Here is an 8,715-nt window from a genome sequence, read left to right as displayed (position 1 = left end):
CCGGGGCCGGCGCGGGCAGCGGCCGCGGGAGCCGCTCCGGGCAGCAGCGTCCGGCCCGGCCCCGCCAACAGCCCCGCAGCATCCCCGGCGCCCGCTCACCCCGCAGCATCTCTGACATCCCACCGCACCCCCAGGCTCCCACAGCACCCGTGGGTCCCACTCATCTGGCAGCAGCTTTAGGATTGCCAACTTTCCTGAGATATTGCTCGTCCCACAGCATCCCTGGGATTCTGCTCGTCACACGGCGTCCTGGTAGCCCACAGCGTCCTGGGGATCCCACAGCATGTCACGGTATTCCTGGGTTGCCAGAGCGTCCCAGGGATCCCACAGCGTCCTATGGTGGTTCTTACCTCCAAGTGTCTTCACACAGCTGTGACTGCTGCTCAAAAGCATCCTGTCGGTAGCGAGGGCTCCGGCCACACTGAGGTACCTGTTGAACAGGTTGTTCAGGAAAAAAAACACCACTTCCTGCTTACTGGTTGGACAGTCGGTGGTGGGACATGGCTCAGAGAGATGCAGAACTTCTGAGACACCTGTGAAACAGCAGGAGTATCCAAAGAGGCGCAAATAAACAAATAAGCGCTAAGGTCCCTTTCCACCTGAGCCTCCCGGTGGTCATTCGAGCCTGGGAGGGTGTGAAAAGGGTCAGGAGATGCAGAATTTCAGTTACCCATTCCAGGCAGAAGTCAAGCTTTGAACACGTTTACCTCTTTCCTTACACCTGTGCCATGTCTGAACGTTCATTAAATTTTAATCACTTAAAGACACACTGCAGTTATGTTAGAATAGGAGTAAATCAAACAAGAGCCAGCTTAAACTGAGACTCAGTAAAGACCCACAGAAATAAGAGAAATGGCTATTCCCAGCTGGTACTGAAGCTTCAGTACATTGATTTGTCTTTCTTACAGAGGCCAGCCAGGTCTGGGGGAAAACTCAGTGGCCTCATCCTGAGAAAAGCTGAATAATGCCAAGAAAACTGATGGAAAAGTGCATTTCTGGTCCTGGGGGTTAAGATGTGATTGACGAATGCTTTAAAATCACGTGGTGTTAAGATCTGGTTGAATGGTGCTCTCCAGCCACGGGAGAGATCTGAGCACCACAGCTGATATTTTTTAGTTTTACAACATGAAAGGAAAGGATGCTAAAATGAGTTTGAATTTTGTCTCCACCTGGAATGGTTCATATGCTGCAACGAAGTACTTATTTTTGACTAGCAACAACTCAGATTGTAGTTGTGAGATTAAGGGGTGTTTATCTTATTTTTAAGTTTGCGTTTCTGTAAGTAAACTGAAATCGAGATTATTTGCCAGTCCCATTTGACATCCAGTGTAGCCTACCAGCTTTGTTTTGGTCTGTGGGCCAGCTTTCCTTGACATTATTGCCACATGGTGAGTTTGACTCTTTAATGACACAAATAAGATCTTCACAGGTCCTGTTGGAGCATCACTGAGCAGTAGAATCGTGGCCGGGCAATAACTTTATGTCCAAAATGACAGAAACTGTAAATCCAGGTGTGATCGTAGAACCAGCCCCAGGCTGATTCAGTGACATTGCCACCTGCTGTTCCCCAAATTTACTGTGCCCTTGGTTCTGTGAAAAACGAGCTTCAATCTTTGTAAAATTTTAAGGAAAGTTTAATAAAAGGGACAATTAGGAGATAACAGCACAAAAGGTGTTATGGCCGGGTGCTTCGGCAGAGATCCAAAGGCACAGCTTTACATCCAAAAGATAGGCTTTAAAAGTACATCGCTTATTTCGTATTCATCACCGTTATGCATCATTCATTAATTCTTTGGAGTTGCTGAGTATCATCTTATCAGTCTTATCTTTTTCCTTGGCTCCATTCCGTCTGGTTTTGGGTTCTTTTCTTCTGATAAGATTTTCCAGGAATGTGAAGACCCCCCCAATCCTTGCCGAACTGAGCACCCAAACTACAGACATTCTACAGCATTACATTACAGAACCCAGGCAAAGCTTTTCTAACATTAAGGAACATGAAAAAACCACCATCACAATCCATTCATAACAATGATGGAACATGCGAAAAGCCAATACCACAGTACATTTAGAACAGTTCCTTCCTGACTGAACACTTTTCCAAGGGCTGCAAAGTTGCCACACTCAGGCACGTTGCTGGAAGGTGTTCTGAGTGCCAGGCTGTGTCTTGCATGTTAAATAGTGCCTGCTTTTGTTTTCCAGCTGCAGGACAAACAGGGCTTTCATTAGAAATGCTGCTCTTTCCCCCAGGAATTTTGGGTTCCTGGCTTGGCTGCTCTAACCTTTCTCCCCCCCCCTCAGTTATCCAGGCACACCAAGTGTTCAAACTTGTTGCATTTATTTGCCAGTGCTCTCCTTTGGTAGCTCCCTTTTCCTTTGTTCTGTTCTACCACAGGTCCCAGAGCAGTCCCTACTGAGATCTTCCCTTTGAATAAAAGCCCTTGGGATTAAAATCATCAAAATACAGTGATCATAAAGAAAGTTCTTCCAAAAAGCACTCCCAGTGTACCAGGGTTAGATGTGGTGATGCTGGATCCTCCAGGCCAGTAGGAAAAACCTCCGTTTCTGGCTTTCTTATGGTGCTGTTTTTCTCAGAGGCAGAAGGGGAAATTGAGATGTGATCTTTAAAGTGAGGAAATAAGTACCACTTGTAGATATTTCCTGGCTGCAGATTATGTGGATTTTAGAAGACAGCAGCTGCAACAACTCTCACAGCCTCCTTTGACACCAGCTTAGACTCTTTTTGCCTGTAAAGTTAATTAGCTTATGTCAGTTTACAGTGCAAGGTGATTAAGTGGTCAGCTTGTCCAGTTTCATGAAAAAACCACCATCACATGCCCCTTTGGAATTTTAAACTCTGCACTCGCGAAACTCCAGCTCAGAGCAAGAGCTAAGGTGCTTTGCTGTTAATCTCTGCAAATCCAGCAGGCAGAGTTGAAATTCACCCTAACAGGGATTCAGCTGTAATCTCCTGGGACAATGACTCTGCACAAGCAGACACCTCAGCTGGGGCTGGGCTGGCAGGGCAGCAGGGTAGAGGGAAGTGCCTTCCTTTTGTCAAGGCAAAGTTTGAGATAGGGAGCTGGGCTGGAGAGCTGCTATCCATATGTGTTATTCCAAATCCAAGCTCACCAGGATTGAGAAATGCACTGTGGGGAGTCCTTGCCATCCTGTCATGGTCCTGAGTTAGCCAAAATATTGATTAATGCTTCAGCTGAGGAGCTGGAATGTATTTTAGAAATAAACAGAAAGAGCTTAGATATCAGTAAGAAGCTCAAAGAATTCTGAAGTAAGAAAACTGTAATATGTATATTTATGGCGCATATTCCTAGTAAAAGTTGCAGAGTAACAAATGAAACAGCAGATGTGATGAGTAAAGGGCAAAGGCTGGATCATCCAGTTATCCAGAGAAACATCATTTCCTGATTTTAAAGTAAGGTTGTTGTAAGTGAAAATCAGGAAATAAAGCCTCACCAGGAGCACAAATGCTGAGCTGGAGCACCAGCCCTCAGAGAGGAGCCCATCTGGATGTGGGAGATTCCAGCAGGAATGGCTGAGGTCATTTTGTAGGGAAGAAATTCCTCCCTGGGAGGAGGCCCAGAGAAGCTGTGGCTGTCCCTGGATCCCTGGAAGTGTCCAAGGCCAGGTTGGACAGAGCTTAGTCTCTTGCTGCCTGTGGTGTCTCATAGGTTCTCCCACCATAAGAGTTGCTCATCCCTTTCTTCTGGTTACCCTCCCCCAGAAGAGCCACTGTTCCCCTGAGTACAAGCAGACAGACAGAAGGACGTGTACAGCCATGAGTTGCCTGGGCAGGCATCTAATTTCCTGTGAGTGGAGGGAAGCAGGAGGCCGAGCCCAGGGGAGCTCCTCACTGCTGTGAGGATGCGTCAGGTCAGGACATCCTGCTGGGCTCATGTGCTGCTTCCTCCTGGGCCTTGTGCCCAATTCTTTTGCAACTGAGCCCAGACCTGGTTCACCTCCTGTTTTGGGACTTCCCCCACCTGTATCATGACTAGACTGGAGAACTATAACCGTTTGCCATGCTGGAAGCATCCCCAGCAGAAGCAGGGCCAACAGGGAAGGTGAGGGAGAGGCCGGGATCTGGCAGTGGGGGATGCTGGCCACCGTGTCAGGCCGAGGGCTCCGGCTCCGGGTTTTCGCTGCAGCTGCCCCGAGCAGGCTCCGGCTCCCGCGTTCCGCGCCCGGTTTTGCGCGCGGCTGCGCTGCCGTGTGCCGCGGGGGAGGCTCCGGCTCCGTCCGGCGGGCGGGCGCGGATCCGGTGCCGGGATTTGCCCGGGGCCGGCTGGGGACGCTGCCGAAGTTGTGAGGCGAGGGCGGGCCCGGCGCGTCCTTCCTGCGGCCCGGCCGGAGCAGCGTGGCCGCGGCGTCTCCCTGGCACAGGTACCGGCGCTGCGCGTCCGGACACGGCGCGGGGCCGCCGCCGCCGCCCCGCAGCGCTGCCCCGCTGTGTCCGTGCCTGCGGGAGGGAGGAGGGGAGGGAGAACGGCAGCGAGGGGCTGCGGGAGAGCAGCCGTGACCCGCGGCCCGGGGGTGCCAAGGGTAGGGAACGGGGTCCCGCCCGGCCGCAGGTGCCTCTGCCCGGGGCTGGGGAGACCCGGCCGCGGAGCGGCCCTGGGCGGGCGGGGCTGCGCCGGCGGCGGTCGCGGTCCGTCTTTTGCCTCTGTAGGACTCGGTGCGCCGGGCTGGAGCCCAGCGAACCCCGTCCCGTGAACGCCGAGGGCGGGCGGTGCGCTCGGGGAGCGTTCGCCAAGGGACCGAAAGGCGATAGCGCCGGGTTGAGGTGTCCGTGCCCGGTGCCAGCCCCGCGGCCGCCGGGGGCCTCCCGACAGCGCGGGCACACCCGGCATCGAGGGGTTCTCTGGGGCCATGGGCAGGGGACCCTGGGAGGGACAGACGAATTTCTTGTTTTAACAGAAAGCCGTCTCCGCAGATACTGCTTGCAAGTCGTTTTACCTTGGTTTTAGTGGGCCCCGTGGTGTGGGGACACTGTTGTCACATAGTGCCCATACAGGTGCCTCATAGTGAAGAGTAGTGCAGGTGAGAGCCCTAAAACTTGGAGACTCTTGGCACTGTTTCATGCTCGGGTGATCTCACTTCACCGCAATCCTTACTGCTCACATTTTTTCCTGATGGTAATGGAATCACTTCACACAGGTTATTCTATACCGTTAGGACCATGCCTTATTCCCCAGAGCTGTGATAGCTAATGAACTGACACTTTTTGGTACTTTTTAATTTCATTTAGCAGTGACATGAGAAATTTTCATTCCTACGTGACATAAGGCTGAGGTGGGCCTATTGGTGCATCTTCCTAGTTTGGGATGCTTCAATCTGATAGCCAGTTGTGATATTTACAGAAAGTAAAGCTGGTAGATAAGCTTAATGAATTTCTTAAGCACATAGAAGTAAACTTAAAAAGCTGGCAGCAAGGCTGCTCAATTTGCAGTTACTTACATAGTTCTCTTTTGAGAGTATTATCAACCATTTCAAGGAAAGAAAGGAGAATAGTTCAGTGAAAAGGTGAACAAATGGTTGGAGAAAACAAATATGTCTTTAAGAGTCTAAAGGTATAGAGTTATGACGTACAGTACTTTTGGTGAAAGCTTGCTTTATATTAAAATCGCTAAGTTAGCCTTTTCTGAGTCTCTTTTTCAACAGTCTTCAAGTAAACGAACAAGCTTTAAAGCATCTGCTTACTGAAGGGAAAGAAGTTCTCACAGAGCTGTCCTGGCTCTTCATTTGGGGAGAGAAGTGGGGTGTCAGCTCTGATGTGTTCTACAGCAAGACATTGTTGCTTACGGGCTGTGTAATCCTTTCATTGTAGAATTTATTTACTTTTTTTGGTCACATGGATGGGGGACTAAATACAAATGTGATAATGTTGACAGAAGCAGAAAAATCGCCAGTATCCTTAAAACCATTGTGGCTGCAGCTTACATCAGTGGTTAAACTGAGAGAGCTATTGTGTTGACCATTTCTGTGGGGATTTCTTTTTTTGGCTTGTTTTTTCTTCTTGTGTTGCATAAGAATCATCTTAGAAAGCCAAGCAAGCCTGTAGATAATTTTTCCAATGTAGGTTCTAATATGTGGAATTTTAGGGTTATAAAAAGTCCTCACAAGTGGTGAAGTGTTCAGAATCTGTTCAAGAGCAAGAGGAAGCGAAAATGAGGGCGTGGGAGTGGGGAGTGCAGTGGTGGCTGCACCGAGATCAGTTACTGACACCAGCAGTAAAGGTGTGCAGATCGGCACATGCAGAGAGCAAGAGGCACATGAACCTGCACTCAGACTCACTGTTGGGTCCGATTTTCTGTTCCCTTTCCTGTGTTTGGTTTGACAGTACTGCAGCACGGCTGGGGCGTTGAGTATTTCAAATGAGATGAGGGTATTTTCAGACGACTTTGCAGCTGCTGTGTCTGAGAGGGCTGCACATCCCTTATTTGAATATCAAAGCTGTAATTTCAGTAATTTGAAACTTTTTGGTGCTAATTGTATTCTTCTGACAGATTAGTAAAAATACTTCAGGACTGTGTAGCTGTAGTGAAATTGATTACACCAAGTATGCTTGAAGAAGAGTTGCAAACTGAAGGTGATTATCTCCCCCTCCTCTCTCCCTGCAAGTAGTAGTCTGAAGTATCTTTCATCTCCTCATTTTTAACCCATTCTGCAACATCTTGTTGCCACTTGCATTTGCTCAGTGAGTGTTAGGGTCTGAGCATGACTGTGAATTTAATGTGGAACTTCTAAGGGAACTTCTAACATGGGAGTGTTTTGTTGTGGTTGCCTTTAGTTTGGAAACAAGCAAACAACAGCAACGAGAAGGAACTGTCTGATCTCACAGATTGTCATCTGTTGTTGGAAAAGTCAAATTAAGCTATAACCAATATAAGGGGTTGAATGTTTTGACCCTCCAAGGATGGCTGCTTATCTGACCTATTTCATATGGGGAATTTAGGGAGGAAGAATAGAAAACTGAAGATGTGGAAGATGGATGTTGAGAATGAGGAAGAGGTGTTTCTTGAAAGGTGGGCTAATATGGACATGCAGTAACTTCTTGTTGCTCTTGAAAATTGAACTTGTGGTTTATTCTGAAAAACTGGCTGTGATTGAAGGGGAAGCTTGCAGTTCAGGGAAGCACGGTAAAGAAATATTCAGGAAGAAATTTTCTTATCCCAGAAGAATATCCTAGTTTATGTTTGCATCTGTTGGTTTATTGTGGGATATACTTTGAAGGAAGAACAAGTCTATTAGTAGTAAAATATTCTGGGAAACTTTTTTATTACTGTTACTCTATTCACAGGAAATTCCAGTTACTGCACTGATGCTGATATTAAAATGAATATTGGAAACACTAATGAAATAAATAAGAAGTATTGGCTCGTCCTCTTAAGTACTGAATGAAAAGATTGTTTTGCACTTAGTGTTTCCATTGCAGGACTTCAACACGATGCTTCCTGTCCAGGAGTGACAATGATCAGTTTGCCTGTAATAAGGAAGCATTTGGCTGAACAAAGGATGACATTGGGCAAGAGGGATGATGCACAAGAATCAATGGTTCCAGGGGCTGCCTTGGTCAGCTCCGTTCTACTTTTCTGCTCACAGCTTTAATTTTTGTCCTGTGCCTAGACTTTTACATTCTAATGAAGTAACACTTAGTAAGTCCAATATTTGAGTATTTGGGAGAACTACCGCTCTAGGTTGCTGAGTGGGAGAAGAAAGCATGTGAGGTTTAGGTAAGAAAATACAGCGTGCTGTGGAGTGCTGGAAAGCAACTGAAAGTTGTTCGTTGTATTGGTGGTGTGGTAGTCTGAGGGCTGGCAAAAGTTGAATATATTTTGTTAGGCTATTTTAAGGGATGTGTAACTGCATACTTAGTTGATGGCTGAAATAATAAAAGCCAGTTATTGTTAATCAGTGCTGTTTTAACAGTGATGTAAAAAGCATCTTACCCAAAATAACAAACCACAGGTTTGGTGTTACAGGACTGAAATGATGGGGCTCCACAGGGACTTAAAACCACAAAGCCAGTGAATTCCTTGGTTAGTCCTAACTGAGGATCATCCAAACAAGGTCAGAGCCTGCACTCTTGTTAAAAGTGTTGGTGTAATCTGGGATGCATCCTGAGCTACCAGTCCAATAAAAGCAATGTGAAAGATTTATAAATAAGTAACTTAGAACCAAATTGAATGTTTGCATGCAGCTAAAATGCTCTCACTGGGAAGTAACTTTACACTTGTGGTTTTCTATTCTGCATTTCTAGGGAGTAAAGGCTTTCACAGTACCTCTTGCCTGCAGCACTTGCTGGGTCAGCTGCAGCTCTGTAGTGATAAATCGTGAATTGAACTGGTTTTAATCAAACCTGGATTAAGGTCTCATATATACAGAGCTTCTTTAAGCTTCCTGTCAATTGCCAGGAATAGGAGAGAGGGCTGAGAAATGCCCCTACTGAAGGAAGATGTAAAGGAGGATGTACAGTGGGAGCTCACTTTGTATGGAGAAGGATAATCTCCAACTGCAGATCCATAATCAAGCAGACTCTACTGCTTTCACTGCACACAGAAATATTTGTTTAGTGAAAAGAAAAAAAAACAGAGTAAAACAAATCATTGCTCACTCAAGCTGCAGTGGTAATTGTGGCTGCTCATGCATTTTCCTGTCACTGTGTATTGTCTTTTACCTGTAACCTTTATTCTTCCAGGG

The 8,715-nt window shown here is 47.2% G+C and overlaps 1 long non-coding RNA gene across 2 annotated transcripts in view; it reads left to right on the top strand.

Annotated features, from left to right (window-relative positions):
- Positions 1 to 4,246: 4,246 nt before the first annotated feature.
- Positions 4,247 to 8,715, top strand: part of LOC125334370 — a 30,313-nt gene continuing 25,844 nt past the window's right edge. The window contains exon 1 of one of the 2 annotated variants that reach the window (XR_007207127.1): positions 4,247 to 4,398. This is a non-coding gene — a long non-coding RNA (uncharacterized LOC125334370). Of the gene's footprint in view, positions 4,399 to 5,063; positions 7,041 to 8,715 lie in introns of those variants that run through there. The other variant, XR_007207128.1, reaches the window with a different exon arrangement.

This window comes from Corvus hawaiiensis, chromosome 16, assembly GCF_020740725.1.
Source record: "Corvus hawaiiensis isolate bCorHaw1 chromosome 16, bCorHaw1.pri.cur, whole genome shotgun sequence".
NCBI lineage: Eukaryota > Metazoa > Chordata > Aves > Passeriformes > Corvidae > Corvus > Corvus hawaiiensis.
Note: the sequence above shows the minus strand (reverse complement) of the source record. Positions and strands in the feature narration are given on the sequence as shown.